Source organism: Solanum tuberosum, unplaced genomic scaffold (genome assembly GCF_000226075.1).
Source record: "Solanum tuberosum cultivar DM 1-3 516 R44 unplaced genomic scaffold, SolTub_3.0 scf00590, whole genome shotgun sequence".
NCBI lineage: Eukaryota > Viridiplantae > Streptophyta > Magnoliopsida > Solanales > Solanaceae > Solanum > Solanum tuberosum.
This window is the reverse complement of record NW_006239503.1, coordinates 257,806-280,505: the sequence shown is the minus strand read 5'-3', so window position 1 is coordinate 280,505 and position 22,700 is coordinate 257,806. Positions and strand designations below refer to the sequence as shown.

Sequence of the window (22,700 nt, the reverse complement as noted above, 5' to 3'; positions counted from 1 at the left end):
GAAGTCTAACTCGTAAGTTATATTCATCATCTTGTCCGCAGATTCAGTTAAACGTACTCAATTGGATTGGGAAAGACGATCCACAATCATAAGAGGCGTTGCTAGGGGAATTCTTTACCTTCATGAGGATTCTAGACTTCGAATCATTCATCGTGATCTCAAAGCTAGTAATGTTCTACTTGATGAGAAAATGTATCCTAAATTTCCGACTTTGGCATGGCAAGGCTATTTAAGTTGGGTGAAACTCAAGGCAACACAAGCAGAATTGTTGGGACCTAGTAAGTTGACTGTTATTTTCATATCACTGGGAAGGATTCTTGACCATTAGTTAGCAAGAACAAAAGCTGTTTCGAGACAAAAGCAAAATCTTTCCTTAACATGTAGAATTTTCAGATGAATTTTGTCATATCAATTTCTTCATGAATAGTTAACTCAATTTTGTTGAACCAGAACTTTGATGGCCCCCAAAATCATTATTATTTGAGGTAATGTTATGTAATTGATCTTGTTTTTGTTTTGCAGTGGATACATGGCACCAGAGTATGCAATGCACGGACAGTTTTCAGTCAAGTCAGATGTTTTTAGCTTTGGGGTACTACCGTACTAGTCCTTGAAATTTTAAGTGGCCAAAAGAACACTTGTTTAAGAAATGGAGAATATATGGAAGATCTTCTGAGCTGTGTAAGTAACCAAGTTATTTAATCAACTACACCTCAATACCGAATTAGTTGGGACAATCCTTATGCATCAAATTCTTTTACATTGTCCATGTAAAGGGTTTAAACTCTGAATTAATATGTCACGGGCATGGAGGAACTGGCGCGAAGGAACAGCTATAAATTTGATAGACCCCATTTTGACGGGAAGCTCAGGACTTTTTCCTGATATAATGAGATGCATCCACATTGCTTTATTGTGCGTTCAAGAAAATATTGGTGATAGACCAACTATGGCTGCAGTAGTTCTCATGCTCAGTAGCCTCTCTCTGAGTCTTCCCGTGCCTTCAGGGCCTGCATACTATACACATGACGACATTAGCCCAGAGATTTCGCTTATTCAAGATCATCAGAACCTAGAGAATTAGAAAAAAGCAAATCACTTTGTTCATCACCAAAAATGAGGCATTTTATATCTTCGTTATCATCCTTACACATTATAATAGCCTTCTTTCCTGAATTACTTTGTTATTTATTAATTGTTTTTGTGATCCAACTTGTTTCATATATATGTATAACTAGTTATTACACTAGTAAAAATGGTGAAAAGTTTCAACCAGTCCTGTAAATATATAAACCATTGTTTGTTCTGGTGAAAACTTAGCTTTGATTTTCAACCCATATTTGCTTAACCCGCCCGTAATAAATACATATTCAACCTGCCCATTTAAAAAGTGGGTAAATTAAATATGGATTAACTCATTTTCAACCTGCAATAAAATGAGTGAAATGGGTTGGACGCGGGTTATAAATTTGTTTTAGTTCCAGCCGCTAGCTTAAACAAATTAAGTGTTTGGATCATCTTATGTTTCTATGCTTAACAAGATTAAACAATTATCATTCAATTAGGTTTAATACTTGTAAGTACCGTCCTACTTAAATTCATTAAATCGTGACATATATTTTGATGATTTCCCTTCATCAGTAATTGTCTAAACGAGATTGCAGTGTCCTGTTTTATGGGTTCTTTTTCTTTTTTATTATTCTATTATTTTGTTAAAACAGTTTTGTTAAATTAGGTCTTAAGCCTAACTCATACCTCAAAAGCTAGCTCAAAAGGAGGAGGATTGTCCAAGCCTTATAAGGAGTCCACTCATCTCATTAACCAGCAATGAGACTTTTTGTCATTCTTTAACAAGTTTCCATAAAATTAATTAAATAATATAATGTTAAAAAGGATTAAATTAGTCTTATCATAATTATTTATTATAATTTCAAGATTAGTGCTAGAAAACTAAACTAGGAGAGAACTGAGAAGTCTCTAAATTTATTCCTAAAATAAAAGAGTACATAATCATAGATTAAAAGAAGTTTGATGGGATGACTTTTTGGTGAAACTGAGGAATAAAGAACTTTCACAAAAACGCGTTTTTGGAAAATTTTCCCACTCCCATCCTTTTCAGTGTTGTATTTTTTCGTAAACCAAAAAGTCTATAGTCAATCTTTGAAAATTGTATTAAATAAAATTGATTATGGAAATTTTGAATGTATAGAGCTAACCATTCTATTTATATACTTGTGGTTGGCGAGTTTAGTTTTGCGTAGATGATGGGGAACACAGCTATGAGTTTGTTGAAATGGCTGGTCATTTTACTGTTCCAATTTTATTACCTTTTCGATCTCAGCATAGCCCAGCCTAATTTCACTTCTTCTGTATGTAGTACAGATTCTAATATTACTGAGTTTTCCCCAAATAGTGCATATGACACTAACCTTAACACAATCCTCTCCTCTGTTTCGCAAAATATGGATAGTTTTGGATTCTATAATTCTTCCATAGGCCTAAACTCCGACACAGTTAGTGTCATCGCGCAATGTAGAGGGGATGTACAATTACAGGCATGTCGTGATTGTATAAGTAATGCGACTCGTAAGATTCTAGAGGTATGTCCTTACAAGAGATGGGCCTTAGGTTATTATGATCGTTGTATGCTACGATATTCAAATGAGTCCATCATAGGCAACCTTGCAACTCAACCAGGACGAATTTTATTTAACATGGCAAATGCCTCGAGTCCGGATGAGTTTATGCAAGATCTAAGAACCATGCTAGAAAGTTTACGAAGTGAAGCTTCACAGGGCGGTAAGCAGAAGTATGCTAGTAATACTACTCAGGGCCCTGATTTTCAGACTATATATGCACTTGTACAGTGCACTGCGGATTTAACAGCTCAAGATTGCTTCAGTTGTTTAGACAGTGGCTTTAGAAGTTTACCTACCTGTCTATGTTATAGGAAGCAGGGTCTCAACTTTCTGATGCCCAGCTGCAATTTTCGGTATGAAATTTACTCCTTTTTTGACGAGCTACCAACCCAAGCTCCACCACCCTTATCACCACCGCCACCATCAGGTAACTGAAATCTTTATGAATTGTTAGCAACTTCAACTCTGAACTAAAGGTGTGTTTGGCTCGAAGAAAAATGCTTTTCATGGATTAGAAGACTTTTAAAGTTGGTGATATTAAGTATATCTTAACATCTTGTTATTAAGGATAAAATGAGAAGTTTAACTAAATTGTTTCCAAATTTATAAAGTGATAATTATTTTAGGAATGGACACAACAAAAAGGAAATAGGATCAGATAAACTAAAACAAAGTATAGCCTAACAAATACTAACTTGAAGAGTTCCTGCAGAAATGGATGACAAAACAACTCGAACCATCATCATTATCGTTGTGCCAACTGTTATAGGTGTTATTCTTATTGTCTGTATTTCTGTCATCTTGATGAGGAGGCGAAGAAGGAAGCTAGTGAATGATATTCAGAGTAAGCCATCGATTATTAACAGCAACGATTAAGTGAAAGTTGAACTGTTAAGACCATGTCTCACTGAAATTTTGTTGTATGTTTTTACTACTACTTTGATGAAGGTATACACGGTGATGATATTAGCACTGCAGAATCCTTTCAATATGATTTTTCAACAATTAGAGCAGCAACAGATAACTTCTCAAGCGCTAATAAGTTGGGACAGGGAGGATTTGGTCCTGTGTACAAGGTGATTGCTGATTAGCCTAATTGATGCATAAAAGGACACTGTGACTTCATATAGCCTACTCTAATTTTGTTCAACTCACAATTTTTCAAATTGCACTCGTATTCTTCAGGGTAAGCTTCCAAATAGTCAAGAAGTAGCTGTGAAAAGATTGTCAGCAGATTCTGGCCAAGGTGATCTGGAATTCAAAAATGAGGTCATGTTGGTTGCTAGACTTCAACACAGGAATTTGGTTAGGTTGCTAGGATTTTGCCTTGATGGAACAGAGAGACTTCTTGTCTATGAATTTGTTCCAAATGCAAGCCTTGACCAATTTTTATTTGGTATGTATTGCTTAATGTTTTGTCAGTATAATTTATTATGTTGACTGTCGTCTAGCTATCTGCCTTATTTTCTGGAGAACTAATTCCACTTGTTACAGGTATCTATAGTAATAGTGACTTGATGTTGCAAAATTCTGCTATATTGTCGGTGTATAGAAGCTCAACTCATGATTATATTTTTCATATTGTTCCCAGATCCAGTTAAACGTAGGCAATTAGATTGGGAAAGGAGATCCAAAATCATAGGAGGCGTTGCCAAGGGAATTCTTTATCTACATGAGGATTCTAGACTTCGCATCATTCATCGTGATCTCAAAGCAAGTAATGTTCTACTTGATGAAGAAATGAATCCTAAAATTGCAGATTTTGGCATGGCAAGGCTATTTACATTGGATGAAACTCAAGGCAACACAAGTAGAATTGTCGGGACCTAGTAAGTTTTACATCTCTCAGTATTAGATAGACTGTTACTCCTTTTTCATATCACTGGGAAGGACTTTTAACCATTTAACCAGATTTAAAAGCTGCCTCAAGACAAAAGCAATTCATTCCTTGAAATAATGCTTCAATATTGTTGGACTAGGACTTTTGTGGCGTCTAAAATTTAACTTATTTGAGATGTATGGTCAGATACCTAGAGTTTTGAGCTCAATTTGGTCACTTCCAAAGTTGCAATCTCTGATGATTATAATAAAGTTCATTTCAAGAAGAATGATCTTCTGCCAAAAGTTAGCGCTGTGAATAAATAGGCTAAATTTGATTTCGTCTAGAACAGAATTTGTCTTTTGTCTTATCAGCATATGAGTTCTCCTTGTTCAGAGAGGGTAGATATGATCTCATTGCAGCATTATATAAGATGTAAGTCTTGACTCATCATAACTTGTACTTCTCTCAGCCAAGATCAATGGCCTAAGAGCGCTCACTAAGGAAAGGCGAAAAAAAAAAGACATCAAAACCATAACTACCCAATTTGCAGTACATATTAATTGCAGCACAACATCAATAGCTTTGACTTTTAACATCAAGTTGTACGTTTCCTATTTTTGTAGCTTATTAGGTCTTGCTGATCCTACTGTTTGGACTAACTATACTGATTATTTTGGCCTTTTTATCTCAAGTCCGGTTGATAGGAATGCAAACTGTGTGTAACAGAAAACTTTGACAAAGGAATCATTTCTAAGTTGTGGAATGTTATGTAATTCTTGTTTTGCAGTGGATATATGGCACCAGAGTATGCAATGCATGGACAATTTTCAGTCAAGTCCGATGTTTTTAGCTTTGGAGTACTAGTCCTAGAAATTTTAAGTGGACAAAAGAACACTTAGTTTCAGAAATGGAGAATCTGTGGAAGACCTTCTAAGCTATGTAAGTAACTAAGTTAATTGATCAACTCCATTTCAATAGTTGGGACCATCCTTATGCATCAAATTCTTTTACATTGTCAATGTATAGAGTTTAAACTCTGAATATAATATTGCAGGCATGGACTAACTGGCAAGAAGGAACAGCTGCAAATTTGATTGACCCCATGTTTAGGGGAAGTTCAGGACTGGTTCGTGACATCAAGAGATACATCCACATTGCCTTACTGTGCGTTCAAGAAAATATTGGTGACAGACCAACTATGGCTGCAGTAGTTCTCATGCTCAGTAGCCTCTCTCTGAGTCTACCCGTGCCTTCAGGGCCTGCATACTACACACACAATGATATTAACCCAGAGATTTCACTTATTAAAGAGTACAATTCAAGATCGTCAGAACCTAGAGAATTAGCCAAAAATAAATCTATTTCTTCATCACGTAATGAGGCATCCATAACTGAATTATACCCTCGTTAACATCCTTAGACATAAGACCCCTCTTTTATGAGCTACTTTGTTATTTGTTCGAACTCTAATTAGTTTGGAATTGAGATTGATTTATTAATGATTTCTGTTCTCCGCACAAAGGCAACTTGTTTCACATGTATTAGTTGTATTATTACACTAGTAAAATAAGTTCAACTTGTATTGGAACTAGCTTTATTTGTTCTTGTAATCTGAAAACTTGAAGCATCTATATGCTGTCTTAAATCACCAAGACCAATAGTCTGACGGCATAAATTTCCACAGTTAAGAATCTACACTTTTATTTCTCCTATTATATGTTGTGTCGTAATTTAACTAACCTTTTAGAAAATCACTTTTTGAAATGTTCTAAGTATAAAACAATTTGAGAAAAATACTTAGAAAAGAGTCGCCACTTAATTTTTTAAAGAAATTAAGAAAACTTATAATTTTCAAAGATTTAAATAAAAAAAATCATTTGAAAATACCAAAGAGGGTTCGGGATTCAATTTACACTTCGAGAAGGGTTTAAGCATTCGAAGTGCCCGCTAACATGCGGTTGACCTGCGACTTGACTAAAATATATTTTTTGACTATTTTTAGAAAAAAAAAAGTGATTTAACATAAAAGAAAAAAAAATTTACAATATTTGGTTAACTTTGAGAAATTAATTAAATAAATGACACATTTTATTTCATTTTTATTTTTTAGAGGAAGGGATCCAAAATGATACATTTGACTCGAAATACAAGTGATTAGAATATTAATAAAACCTAGATTAATTAGAATTTATTTAATTCATTTTGAAATAATAATTTAAACCAATTTAACAAATTAAAGCATGAATATCATTTTGAATTAATTGACTAAAACTTTTTGAGAAAATGACTAAGTAAGTATTATTATTTTTAATTAATTGACAAGGTTTTGACTAACATTTTAAAAGTTTAGTTGAGAAATATACTTTAACTTAAAACAATTTTAACATGAGTAAAATATGATTAAGCAAAAAGCATTAAAGAACATCTCTTTTAAGTACAAAAAGTTTAACTTTATTGAAGATATAAAATTTTGACAAATATACTTGATCACTAAAATAAATGAACACAAAACATGAAATGTATTAAAATTAAACCAACAGAAAGAAAATAATTCATGTTTTGGGGAATTTAATTAAGCTAATTAACAATTCTAAAGTTAGAGTTAATGATAAAAAAAAACAATAAATAAAGACAATTAAATAAATTAAAGGTAAAGGATAAATGAATTTGGGCCCCTTTTTTGGGCCAATTTTGTTGAAATTTTTTGGGGTTAATACTAAACCCATTTTTGTATACACCTGGTGTATATTAGCGTATATATCAGTCCTTTTCATGTATTTCTCGCTTCCAAACACATGTATTTCGCCTCAGCCCTGTATTTTCACACTTTTTGACCTGTATATCAGTGTATAATTGTGTATATAGCACATACACGACCTATTTTGGCTTTTTCCGAACATCTGTTTTCAATTTCCAGCCCATATAAAATTGTTGCCGACTTAATGGAGAAAGTGTTGGGTTTCAATCCAACCCGAGGTGCAAGGAGAGTAACAAAAGGGAGTCCAATGGACTCAAATCGAGGGAGTTCATGCAAGAAAATAGGGGTAAAGATTGGTAGAAGATTTAATTCTAAAAATGATAATTATTTTAATACTAATTATTAAATAAACAGACCTCAGCATCTATGGCCAAACCCATTTAACCTATTTGTAATCGGAACCAAATAAACTTGAAGTTGCCAAAACGGTAATCACATTTGACCGCGTACTAACAAAACAATAATACTAAAATATTTATTTTAGGTAAAATTTTAATGAGCAAACAAACATGTAACAATTGATCTACCATCAACAGTGGTAAAAATAATAACTTCATTTGGAAAGAAAAAATAATAATAAATAATTGATGACCATTAGACCTAATAAGTTAGCTTGAAAATTGATTTGGAATAGGAGCTATCACATTTATGAATGCTAATTGATTTGACAAGGAAAATGTCACATGATCGTAATTTAAAACAACTAAAGGGACTAGCATAACTTATTTACCTAAGCATGAACAAGATAAACACACATGAAACATTCAGTAAATTTATCAACTTTAAAAAAAATGAAGAAACAGGGAAACACTATGCAATGCTAAAATGGTATTTTCAGGAAAAAAAAGCTAAACTAAAAAAAAAGATATTCACCCCCTTTGGATAGCGTGTGAAGACTGGGCATTCTCAAACGAAATTATAGACAAAGCAAACAGCAAAAAAAAAGGTGATTATAACATAGCAAAGATTTACCAATAGATTATCGCAACAACCAGATTGTCATTATTCTTGACAGTTAACCAAAACTTCACCCAAATAAATTACCTCATTACTAGCAATATCCCATCATACTAGACTATACTACAATTTTACTAGCAGACGGCAATTAAACTAAACATGGACAGAGAAGACATCGAGCTAATGCGAGTAAGGAGGCAGACTTAAGCCAAAATAGATACTAAACGAAAGATTTCGAAAGCTAAGTAAGAGCGAATGAGAGCAGACTACGATCAAGTATTGAACACACACAACATGCTGTTGACACCCAATTTTGGCCTAACATTTTCAAAAAATTCACAAATTTTAGTCTCCTCCGACTTGACATGCTACATTGAAAAGAGATATAAGAGGGAGCGAGATTACCTTTCTTGGAGCAGCGATTGAGACGACGAGCAAAGGAGGGCAGCGATTCTTCCACCACCAAATTTGAATACTAACAACAAACCAAGATAATCTAAGCGGCGACCTTTTCGAAACTTAAAAACCAGAGAACTAAGTATAAAATTTTAAGTGTAAAATGACTATTGCCAAAGAAACTCAAACTCAAACACTTCCAACAGTGATTAAAATAGATGAATATATAGATGGAAATTAGAGGGAAATCCGATGAACTTTCTAATTCCTTCTACCTCTTTTCAAGACAACAATGCGAGGGATTTGAAAATCCCTTAGAAAGGGGGAAAATAGACGGCGATGTAATCGATGGCGTGATTTGCTCGCTGGATTTCTAGGTTTGCGTCTGGAAGAAGAAAACGAGTATGGTTAGTGGGGTTGGGGTACTGTTGGAATCGCTGGTTTGCAGTGAGGAAGACGAAGTCGGGGCGGTGGGGTACTGTAGGGTCGTTTGGTCGCTGTTGTTGTTGTATTGTATAGGAATTAAGGGGAAAATGGGTTGGGTCGACGTAGTTGGGCTGGAAGAGAGGGGGAAATTGGGTCAGTTGAATTGGAAAGCAATAAAGGGGAAATGGGCTTTTGGTATTGTTGATGTAGTGTGTATTGTAAGGGGAATGGGCTTTTGGTATTATTGATGTAGTGTATTGTAAGGGGAATGGGCTGCTGATTTGATAAGTAAAAAGGCCCAAAAACTTTGCCTCCAAATGGGTTTAAGGTAAGGCAAGAGAATGAAGTTCAAAATTTAGTTAAATTGAATTTAATTGGCGAACTCGGCTAAAACTTAAACAAAATGAGTTAATATAAATTAATTAATGAGCTTCTTAATCTTAGCGAAATAAAAAATAATTAACTTAATTATAAACTAATTAATTCAATTACAAAATTAATTAACTCGACATTATAACTATAACTTAAAGTAAATTAATAAAATATTTAACTAAAATGTAAAATCTTTTGTGATGGTTTTCAAATATTTATAAAATAACGTGATTGCAAAAATATATATATTTATTGTTAAAAAATGATAAAATTAATTTAAAAATAACTTGAAAGTATTTTGAATTTCATAAAACTCATTAATTCAAAATTATAACTATCCCTAATATTTAAAATATAAAATCTTTTTTGAGACGATTTTCGAATAATCATAAAATATACTAATTATATACATAATTATGTAAAACATATATACCATCTAAAAATTATGAAAAGTGACAAAACTATTGAAAAATCTTGCAAACTATATTATTATTATTTAATTTTTTTGGAAATTTTATAAAACTAATTATTTTAAATCGTTTGAAATTGGAGAAACTCGAAATGATTAATTTATATTGTGGAGGGTCAAAATTGGGTGTCAACATTATATATAATTAAAATTCAAGATTAATTGTGGCGTTGATACGTGACATTTTTATATCTCCTATTATATATAAGTAATTTAAAAAAAAATTGAAATTGAAGATTAATTGTGGCATTAACATTATTTATAGATATAGATATACTCTCTGTCCCATGTTAGTTGATCATAATACTAAATATAGTTGTCTTATAGTAGTTGATTACCTTATTAAATCAAGAAATTATTAATTAATTATTATTTTTATTACCATTGCAATTAATTCTTTTTGAAAGTGTTCATATTTATTTCTAAAAATTCTGAAGAAATTTTTTATGGAGTAAATTAGTAAAATCATCATCTTATTTATAATTTCTTAAAAATTGTACAAAATAAAAAGTGATCAACTAATATAGAACGGAGAGAGTATACATTAAAAAGGATATAATTAAGAACCTTCACAAAAACTCGTTCTTTTGATCTATTTTTTCAAACTTGTCAATTACTTCGGAAGTTTCAACTCATAGAAAACGCGTCCCTATATTTTCTCCTTAATTTCCCACTCCCGTCCTTTTCAGTGTCTTAACTTTTCATTTTTAGTGACCAAGTCAATCCTTGTACTCCCTCTGTCTAACTATAGATGTTTATTAAGAAGCAGTAAATAATAAGAGTAATTTTACCAAATTATTTTCATTAAATATAAGTTATTTAAATATTGAAAAATAAATTGTATTTAATAAGAAGGGTAAAATAGACACAAAAATATAAATTATTCATTAATTTTATAAACTGAATAAGTATTATTGAAAATTTTAAGATATATAGTATAATGGACAAGTAAAGATAGACGAAAAAGTAATAAAATTGAGCATGGATTTTTGAGTCTTTTTTTTACTCTGTAGCCATTCTATTTATATACTTGTGCTTGCCGAGTTTAGTTTTGCGTAGACGATGGGGAACGCAGCTATGAGTTTCTTGAAATGACTCATCGTTCTAATGTTCCAATTGAAATAACACCAACGTTCTCTGAGATAAGTGTATTAGTTGATTTATATATATCAATTAAATATTTTATCAATTACTTTCTCCGTTCAATAATAATTGTCCACTATACTAGTATAGTATTTTAAGATACCCAACAATATTTGTCCACTTTATGAAATCAATGGATAATTTTACACTTAATTCCTAATTTAACCTTATCATTAATTATAGTCATTTCTTTATTACATTTTTCAAGACATTATATTTATTATATTCAAAAGGTGATATAATAAAATTATCTTTCTATTTTATCGTTTCTTAATAAATGTGCAAAGTCAATAGTGAACAACTATTATTGGACAGAAAGAGTACTATTATTTTTATCACCGATAATAACTATTTTCGTGTAGGTGTACACCACGAAATAATATAACGATCCACTAGCTATCCTAAAAAAGACATATGTTGATCGAATTTATGTACAAGTTTTACAAAACACTATTTTCAATCGACAATAACTTCTTAATGTGTATGTAACTGTAAAAAGATGGATGCTACAATTTCTTTAATAAGAAGACGAAAAGCCAAAAACTTTAAGATATGAAATATTTGGCAAATCATAATCAACATTTAAATTATAACCATAATCTAAGCTTGTATATTTTCTCTTCAATTTCTGTGCAAAATATCGCTCACTAATTATAACTTGTTAAAAATATTTATACTAACTTGCATGTTGGAAAACTTGTAGATTAATGAAAGTTTGATGGGATGACTTTTTGGTGAACCGAGGAATAAAGAAGCTTCACAACAAGCGCGTTTTTTTGAAAATTTTCAAGGCATAGAAAGCCACCTCCAATTTATATTTTCTGCTTAACCTTAATTCTCCACTCGCATCCTTTTCAGCGACGAAAAAGTCCGCAGTCAATTTTTGAAATGAATAAAATTGAGCATGAAATTTTTGAAGGTGTAGTAGCCATTTGTCTCTGACACATTAGATAGTGAAGAGAGCTATGAGTTTCTTGAAATGGCTGGTCCTTGTAATGTTCCAATTTTATTACATTTTTCACCTCAGCATAGCACAGCCTGAATTCGAATTTCATTTATGTGCAGATTCTAATATTACTGAGTTTTCCCCAAATAGTACATATGACACTAACCTTAACACAACCCTCTCCTCTGTTTCACGAAATATGGATAGTTTTGGATTCTATAATACTTCCATAGCCCTAAACTCCGACACGATTAGTGTCATCGCGCAATGTAGAGGGGATGTGCCATTACAGGTATGCCGTGATTGTATAAATAATGCGACCCGTGAGATTCTAGAGGTATGTCCTTACAAGAAATCGGCCTTTGGTTATTATGAAAGTTGTCAGCTACGATATTCTAATGAGTCCATCATAGGCACCGTGTCAATAAACCCGCAAAACATTGCGTTTAACACGGCAAATGCCTCGAATCCCGATGATTTTATGGAAGATGTAAGAACCTTGTTAGAAAGTTTACGAAGTGAAGCTTCACGGGGTGGTAAGCGGAAGTATGCTACTAATAGTACCGCCTTGTTTTTCAGACTATATATGCACTTGTACAGTGCACTGCGGATTTATCAGCTGAAAGTTGCATCAATTGTTTAAACGCTGGCTATCAAACTTTACCTAACTGTGAATGTTATGGTAAGATTGGTCTCAGATTTAGAATGCCCAGCTGCAAATTTCAGTATGAAACTAGCTCCTTTTTCAACCAGCTACCGACAGAAGCTCCGCCACCCTTATCACCACCGCCACTTCCATCACCACTGCCACTGCCACCGCCACCATCAGGTATGTCAAAGCTTTATGAAATTGTTAGCCAATTCAACTCTTAAATTGCTAAGTCATGCTTTTACAGGAAAAGAATATTTTTAAAGAAGAAATAGACGCTTTTGAAATTTTGAGATTTAAATCATATTGTAACATTTATGTGATAAAAAGACTTTTAAAATTGGTGATATTAAAATATATCCTAACATTTGAGTGGTTATATAATCTTGTTATTAAGAATAAAATGAGAGGATTAACTAAATTGTTTCCAAATTTATGAAGTGATCATTATTTTAGAAACACGGACACAACAAAAAGGAAATAGGGTCACATAAACTAAAACAAAGTATAGCCTAACCAATACTAACTTGAAGAGTTCCTGCAGGAGAGGATGATAAAACAACTCGAACCGTCATCATTATCATTGTGTCAACTGTTACAGTTGTTATTCTTGTTGTTTGTATTTCTCTCATCATGATGAGGAGGCGAAGGAGGAAACTAGTGACAAATATTCAGAGTAAGGCGTACGTTATTTAAGCAACAGATAACTTCTCAAGACCGTATTTCACTAAAATTTTGTTGTATGTTTACTACTACTTTGATGAAGGTATACACGGGGATGATATTAGCACTGCAGAATCCTTTCAATATGATTTTTCAACAATTAGAGCAGCAACAGATAACTTCTCAAGCGATAACAAATTGGGACAGGGCGGATTTGGTCCTGTGTACAAGGTGATTGCTGATTTAGCCTACTTGATGCATAAAAGGACACTGTGACTGACTGACATCATATAGCTGACTCTTTGTTCAACTCATAATTTTTCAATTTGCGCTTGTCTGATTCAGGGTAAGCTTCCAAATAGTCAAGAAGTAGCAGTGAAAAGATTGTCAGCAGATTCTGGCCAAGGTGATCTGGAATTCAAAAATGAGGTCATGTTGGTTGCTAGACTTCAACACAGGAATTTGGTTAGGTTACTGGGATATTGCTTCGATGGAACAGAGAGACTTCTTATCTATGAATTTGTTCCCAATGCAAGCCTTGACCACTTTTTATTTGGTATGTATAACGTATTGCTTAATGTTTTGTCAGTATAATTTATTATGTTGACTGTCGTCTAGCTATCTGCCTTATTATTCTGGAGAACTAATTCCACTTGTTACACGTAGTTACCTATAGTAATAGTGACTTGATGTGAAGCTCAATTCATAATTATATTTTTCATATTGTTCCCAGATCCAGTTAAACGTAGGCAATTAGATTGGGAAAGGAGATCCAAAATCATAGGAGGCGTTGCCAAGGGAATTCTTTATCTACATGAGGATTCTAGACTTCGCATCATTCATCGTGATCTCAAAGCAAGTAATGTTCTACTTGATGAAGAAATGAATCCTAAAATTGCAGACTTTGGCATGGCAAGGCTATTTACATTAGATGAAACTCAAGGCAACACAAGTAGAATTGTCGGGACATAGTAAATTTTACATCTCTCAATATTATATAGACTGTTACTCCTTTTCCATATCACTGGGAAGGACTTTTAACCATTTAACCAGATTTAAAAGCTGCCTCGAGACAGAAGTAAATCATTCCTTGAAATAATGCTTCAATATAGTTCGACCAGGACTAGGACCTAATAAGTCCGGTTGGTTATAGGAATGCAAACTATGTGTAACAAAAAACTTCAACAATTGAATCATTTCTAAGTTGTGGAATGTTATGTAATTCTTGTTTTGCAGTGGATATATGGCACCAGAGTATGCAATGCACAGACAATTTTCAGTCAAGTCCGATGTTTTTAGCTTTGGAGTACTAGTCCTAGAAATTTTAAGTGGACAAAAGAACACTTGTTTCAGAAATGGAGAATCTGTGGAAGACCTTTTAAGCTATGTAAGTAACTAAGTTAATTGATCAACTACATTTGAATAGTTGGGACCATCCTTATGCATCAAATTCTTTTACATTGTCGATGTATAGAGTTTAAACTCTGAATTATAATATTGCAGGCATGGACGAACTGGCAAGAAGGAACAGCTACAAATTTGATTGACCCCATGTTTAGGGGAAGTTCAGGACTGGTTCGTGACATAATGCGATACATCCACATTGCTTTATTGTGTGTTCAAGAAAATATTGGTGATAGACCAACTATGGCATCAGTAATCCTCATGCTCAGTAGCCTCTTTCTGAGTCTTCCCGTGCCTTCAGGGCCTGCATACTATACACACGATGATATTAGCCCAGAGATTTCACTTATTAAAGAGTACAATTCAAGATCGTCAGAACCTAGAGAATTAGACCAAAAGTAAATCTATTTCTTCATCACGTAATGAGGCATCGATAACTGAGTTATACCCTCGTTAACATTCTTAGGAATAATACCCTACTTTTCTGAGCTACTTTGTTATTTATTCGAACTCTAATTAGTTTTGAATTGAGATTGATTACTCCGCACAAAAGGCAACTTGTTTCATATGTATTAGTTATTATTACACTAGTAATATAAGTTGAACTAGTATTGGAACTACGTTTATTTGTTCTTGTAATCTGAAAACTTGAAGCATCTATATTGTCATGTCCCGCCACTTCACTGTTAAAATTCGGCATCGGAATAAAGGAGAAGAATCTAGAGTTGTGGAGAGGTTAGTAGAACACTCTAGAACTCCCTAGATATTTTCAAAAAGACTATAGAATTTCCAAGAACTTGTAGAGAATTCTAGATTAAGACTAAAGTGTAAATATTGTAGGGACTTGTAAAGTATTTATTATTTATACTTATCCCCTAGGGAGTAGTATAAATAGAAGGTCTCTCATTTATAAACTCATCCAACAAAGTTGTAAGCAATCTTCCACAAGCAATACAAAGCCTTCTTTCAAAGCTCTCTAAATATCTCTAAGTCTTTCTTGCATTCTCTTAGTGATCTAGTTTCAAAGAGGCTTACTTGAGCTTACAAGACCGTTCTTGCATTCTCTTAACGATCTAGTTTCAAAGGGCTTACTTGAGACAAGACCGTGAAAGATTCGTAAGTTATCAAGTGCCGCACGAAACATTAGTGAGACTCTAAGTCGTTGGCAATATGCAGTCTAAAATCACCAAGACCAATAGTCTAACGATATAGGTGATCTAGCTTCAAAGGGCTTACTTGAGCATACAAGACCGTTCTTACATTCTCTTAGTGATCTAGTTTCAAAGGGCTTACTTGGTCTTACAAGACCGTGAGTAAGTTGTCAAGTACTACACGGAATATTAGTGAGACTCTAAGTCCGTGACAATATGCTATCTAAAATCACCAAGACCAGTAGTCTAACGATATAGGTTTCCGCTGTTAAGAATCTACACTTTTCATATGAAACTTTGGAGGTATTCTCTGCAAAACAAATTCTTGTATAAAATTTCCTTGTAATTCTCACTTTTCTTGAAGTGAAATTGGCGAGAACCCATTTATATTGCATTGGCAACTTATTAAAGAGTCATTTGGCCATGAGAATTATTCGCTTTTCTTTGTGAAATAATGTTTTGTTTTATTTTAAAATTAGTGTTTGATTTTAAAACTTTAAAATCCACTTAGGGTAGAATTCCAAAATAAGACAAGTGTTCCAAACTCGTTTTCCAATTCCATATTCACAATTTCCAAATAAAGAACTCTAATTCTCTCCTTCGCAAAAAAAATGTAACCAAAGCAAAAAATGTTGTCTTTCAACTCCAACTTCATAAATATATATAAAATTAAAATATTGGAATTTATGGCTAAATTGCACTATAATAGTTTAAGTCAGAATATCTATAGCTTTGCAAATACGAAAGCTAAAAAACGTCAAAGTGTATAATAATAAATATTCTTAAGATCATGAAATCACATACTTTAATTTTAGGAATAGCAAACATAAAAATCATATTAGCGCTCTATAACTACAATTTTGCTATGGAGCATCTAATTTGTATAAATCGCAGCGATTTGTATAAATCAAGTGTTTGTGTTTATGAATTGCGTTTGTGTATGTCTATGTTCTTTGTGTTAGGCTAGAGTGGCGAGCGAGATTAGAAGAGAGGGGAGAGAGGCGAGTGAGAGGGCAGGGAGTTGAGAGAGGTGAATTGTATATGTATATTGATTAGATAATTGTATATATGTAACTACTATTATATGCATCAATGATTGTGTTTATATATCTGCATAAAATTTGAATCTGTATACAATTGAATCGAGTTAATAGACAATTGAATTGAGTTAAAACATTTGTATTTGTATATCAAATCTCTCTCTCGCTTATACAAACAAAATTTGTACATTGTATTTATATAATTTGTGTTTGTATAAAGCGAGAGAGAGAAAACCAAAAGAGAACTGGGCAGGGAAAAATTTGTATTAGTATAATTATAAGTGCATAGGATGAAGAGATATGTATTTGTATATATAGTCTCACTCGCTTTATACAAACACAATTTATACATTTGTGTTTGTATAAAAGTGAGAGAGGCAAGGGAGAGAATGAGAGTGTCAAGCGAGATACAGGGGAAAGAAGCGAGAATGACAATGTGTTTGCTACGAATTGGAATTAAATGAAACTACAGCTATAACATTTATTTTGAATTAATAATTTGCTATAATGCACAATTTTCGATACTATAAATTATACAATGTAATTTTTTAATAAAACAAAACAAACATCAAACAAAAACTAATATCTACCTTGTACTTTTGCATTACTAGTTCTATACTTCTACATAAGGGTATCAAATGAGTGGGTTGGTTGAAATTAAAGATATTAAAATGAGTTGAAATAGAAATTGGGTTGAATCTTGACTCTTGACTCACCCAAGTTTATTTTGGGCTCAAATGGGCTAAAAATCAGATTGACTCAAGACCCATCCAATTCGACCCGCTTAATCTCAATAATTTTAACATATTGTTATTTAACTTTTATAACCACAATTTGAATTTCAACTCAAGAAAATTTTAAAAAGAAGTTACAAATGGATAGATAAATCCTAAAAGATATAAAATAGATAGTAATTCATACCTTCAATATGACAACATACATTACATCAATGCAAATAAAGAGTCTCAAAACCGGTTGAAATTGAAGATTAAATTGGGCTCAATTGAGGATTCTCTTAAAATGGGTTAAAACTTGAATGAGTTGAAATTGAATTAAATTCTCAAATTATCTTGAGTCCAACCCTTAAAATTTTGGACTGGTTGGACGGATTACTTATAGTTTACTCTTTTTGACACCCCTACTTTTATATATATTACTATCTGTTATTTTGACACAAAAAAATTTGGTACTTGAAAAGAAATAGTTCGAGAAGGTTCAATTGACCAAAATAAATTTCTAGATTGCAAGCTTATCGATATCAAATACATAAAAAGAACCAAATTCTTGTTGGGAATCATTTATGATAAAAAAATGAATTATGAATTTTTTTTTGTCTTCTTTATACTCTTCTTTAAAATCTACATATTATGTGGTAAAAGAGATTCCTAATATCTCATAGAAAAAGAGTATGTATTGTAGAGTTTGAAGAAGAGTATTTGAATTTCATTTATTTTGATTTAATTTTTTTAATTAGAAAGGTTTGACTATGTTACTATTACTAGATTTCACTGCCATAAAGCATATCAATAATTTTCTGTTCTTAAATAAAAAGTTAAATTTATCTAAATACTATAAATAAGAAAGGGAAAGATAAATGCTGGGAAGAAAAAATCATTGAAAGGTGTCCGCATGATTTTTTCTGCTACTGAGGGAAGAGCTTCCACAAAAACGCGTAACTATTTTCTTGGTAAAAAAATTACTTTTTGAAAGTTTCAAAAAATAATTTCTCCTAAATTATCAACTCCCATCCTTTTCAATGTGTTTTTTTTCAGTGTCTTTCTAAATTCTACCTTTCTTTTCCATTGACTTCACAGATAGAAAAGTCAAGTAGTCATATTCAAATACTATTTTAATTTATAATATTCAATATTATCTTAAAACTTGTTAAATACCCCCGTTCACTTTTACTTGTCACTTATTCCTAAAATAAATTTTCATTTTTACTTGTCACTTTTGACATATCAAGAAAAGACAATAAATTTTTTTCCATATTTTACCCTCAAAATTAAATATTTATTTTTCAAATCATTTTCTAAAACATCATTTAATAGGGAATAGTTTGGTAAAATATCTATATCATTAATTATTTTCTTACTTGGTGTACCAAGTCAAACCGTGACAAGTAAAAGTGAATGGAGGAAATAATATTTTATGTAACAAACGAAGCATTTTATTAACGGTCGATTCCTCCGTGACATAGTATCCAAAACTAACCAAATCATATCAGCACTAAAGCGAATTCAAAATGATTGAAACACGGTAGAAAATTATAATTTTAATTATTTAATATTCACAATAGAGTAACCCATAAAAAAAGTAGTATATACAAATCTCTTAAAATAACATTGAAGAACCGGACCTCATAAAATAAACTGAAAAGTCAAGAGTAGTTGTAAAACTGAAAAATGGATTCGATCTTCCTAACAAAATGAGCATAACTATTAGGTAGGCAATTGGTCAGTTTTGAAGTTCATCACACTTGTAGTTAAACGTAGGCAATTGGATTGGGAAAGGAGATCCAAAATCATTGGAGGCGTTGCTCGGGGAATCCTTTATCTTCATGAGGATTCTAGGCTTCGGATCATTCATCGTGATCTCAAAGCTAGTAATGTTCTACTTGATGCAGAAATGAATCCTAAAATCTCAGACTTTGGCATGGCAAGGTTATTTGCCCTGGATGAAACTCAAGGCAGCACAACCAGAATTGTTGGGACCTAGTAAGTTTTATAACTCTCATTGTGCACTAATTTTGAAGAAGTAATGCATGGCTAAAGGTAACGTGCGACTTAAAGTCAAATGCATCACTCTTGAGCCTTAATACATGCACTATTAAAAAAAATCAAAGGTATTTATCTTACTGATAGATTGAATTACTAAAAGCTGGCCATTAATTGTGTTCACTTAAAGTTCTTAAAATAATGAGTGCTTGAAGGGTTAAATGAACTCAATATCTAATGGATATTTCAGTCTTTTAACTTTTCACTTCAAGGCTTTGCGGTTATTAAATAAACTAGTATCAGGGCACGTGCGTTGCACGTGTACTCCATAACGATGAATATGAATTATTAAAAATCACATAATTCTTTTATAATTGTATTTGAGTTACAACAAAAATATGAAAAGTAAAATGATAAATGTTTATAGTGTATAATTAACTCATAAGAAGAAACACTTTTGCATTTAGTCCTCCTCTTATTATAATTTCGATATATAAATTTTATATTTGTTTTCAAAGACAAAACAAAGTAGCAAAAACAAACATAGAGGCACACTACCTTATGATTAACTTCCATAAAATGTCTCTCTTGTGTCATAGACTAGAGTAAAAATGTTGAAATTAAATTAATAGTTACACATTTCAAGAAGATAAAATATTTTATTTCAGGAAGATAAAATGTTTTAACATTAATTAGTAGGAGATAAAACTCTCCTACTCATTAAGTAGAATGCAATTAAGTAATTCAAATTATGACTAAGAAAACTTAAATAGAAGGAAATAACTAAAGAATTAAAGTGCAACAGTTTGTATTTAAATTTTGTCATTATATAATTAAAATATTAATATTTAATTAAATAAATCAGATTTTAATTTAGTGGAGAGCCAAAATGACAATATTAATATTTTTACAATTAAAAGTTTGTTAAAATATATTTTACTTTTTTTGTTAAAAATATAATAGGAGCAATATTTGGTTGGAGGTTAAAAGATCTTCTAATTTCTTAAGCATTTTGGTGTAGCATTTTTTTTACTTTGGGATTTGGATCTCATGATAATTTTAATAAAAATTGTCTAAAAAAATATAAATATTATCCACAAGCACATATAAGAATAATTCTCGACAAGTTTTTAAAATGAAAGGTGCAAAAAATGTATTATTAATAATTTGAAATTGGAATATCTTGTAGGCGTTAATTGTCTGTTTTGTACATGCCTTATAGACTATTATGATGATTCTATTTTTTTAAATTTTCTATAGGAAAAAATACAACCTTCAATCATATACATTCTCTAAATGAAATTACAAATACAAAGAAAGAAAATATCACAGGAACAAGCTTAACATAAGGCTACCAAAGAAAATAGAAAAATTCTAAGAGACAATCTCTTTTTATTGATAATGCAAATTGAAACAAAGTTATAGTAATAAACATTCAACCTTTGACCATAAAAAAAGTTAAAAATCTTGGAAGACAAGTTAATGGAAGTGACATTCAACTACATAAATGGAGGGGTCTTATCATAGTTCTATTCTCGGCAAATAAGTAAAAAAATAAATACATCAAGCTCCTATAATCACATTATATCTTATAATTTTGACACAAATCCTCGTCTTGAAATTTTTTTCACTTGATTAAAGCTTCTCTAGTCTTCCACACACAAAAATTGCGTCACATATAAATCTTTCTATGGAAATACTATTGAAAGATTTGTATTTATAGAAAAAAATATAGCTTTGGAATATGAAGATTTACTTACGAAGTTGAAAGGTCAAGAGTTACAACAAATTAAAAACAAATATTAATTAAGAACATAAATTAATTTGGAAGATGAAACACGTACATGTATCTATTTAATTTACATATTTCAAATACAACTCTTTGACTTTTTCGAGGCATGACATACTAATTACTTAAGTGAACTTGATTTGGATTCTAAAAAATACACATTTTCATGAGGTCAAATACTACTATATTAAGTTATTTAAATTAACTAAAAGAAGTGGAAAAAGCTTAGTTGATTTTCTTTCCGAATTAATGTAATACTTTGTTATGATTATTTTTATTTTTTTTAATTTTGACTTAATATCTCCTCACTTTTAAAATTTATAATTATAATAATAATAATATATAAATAATTAATAAAGGTAGATAAGCTGAAAAGTGAAAAGACTACCATTAGTAAATAGAATAAGATAAAATTTATAAAAAAGATAAAAAGACTTCATGTATTAGATTAAAAATTCTTCAATTAAGTTGTAGGCGAACATTAAAACATACAAATTATTATATTTAATAGGAGGAATTTACTTTATAATAAATGATTATTATTTATTTAATTAAGTATATATTTGATTATATTTTAATTTGGTGTAGGGGTAAAAAGGTATTTCAACTTTTAACTTTGTGGCTTCCCACTTTTAATATAATAATATAATATGATGATATGATAATATGATTTTATATGTATATCTTTTATATATTTGTGTATCAAGTACAAGACGTGTAGATTTTGCACGAGAAATCTAATTCTAGAAGTTAAAATTCAAGAGAAATCATCCTAGGGTATATCTTGTCTATGTCCCTAATTACTTGTGTACTTTTAAATTAACACACCTACTAAGAAAATAATTATTGATATAGTGAATTTACCATTTTACCCCTATTAATTATTAAATGGATGCATATAAACTTAAGATTTTCAAGAAGTTCTATTTTTTTCGAAATAATTAATTGAGGGTATAATAGGTAAAAAATTTTTTTTTGTCCTTTCTTGATTTGTCAAATGGACAAGAATTCAGGAACAACTAAAAAAAAAGTGAATGAGTAATTAGGAATATGAAATTGTAAAAAGGAAAGAAAAGATTAAGGGTGTGTTTGAAAATTGGAAAACATTTTCCGAAAAATGTTTACCAATTTTCTCATGTTTGGTTGGGTAAAATATTTTCCAAATCAACTCATTTTTCCTCAAATTTGAGGAAAATGATTTCCCTTCAAAAATTAAGGAAATCATTTTCCAAAACTTTCCTCCAAATTCAAATTACAATATTTTTGTTGAAAAAATCAAGTTTTTTTGTTTAAAAAATAAATTTAAAGTTTATTTTAAAAAATATATTTTTCAACTTCAATTTTTTATTTTTTTAACCC

At 31.3% G+C, this 22,700-nt stretch overlaps 1 pseudogene; it reads left to right on the top strand.

The window, feature by feature from the left end:
* The first annotated feature begins 2,241 nt into the window (after positions 1–2,241).
* LOC102605955 (uncharacterized) lies at positions 2,242–15,304 on the top strand (annotated as a pseudogene).
* Positions 15,305–22,700: the final 7,396 nt, after the last annotated feature.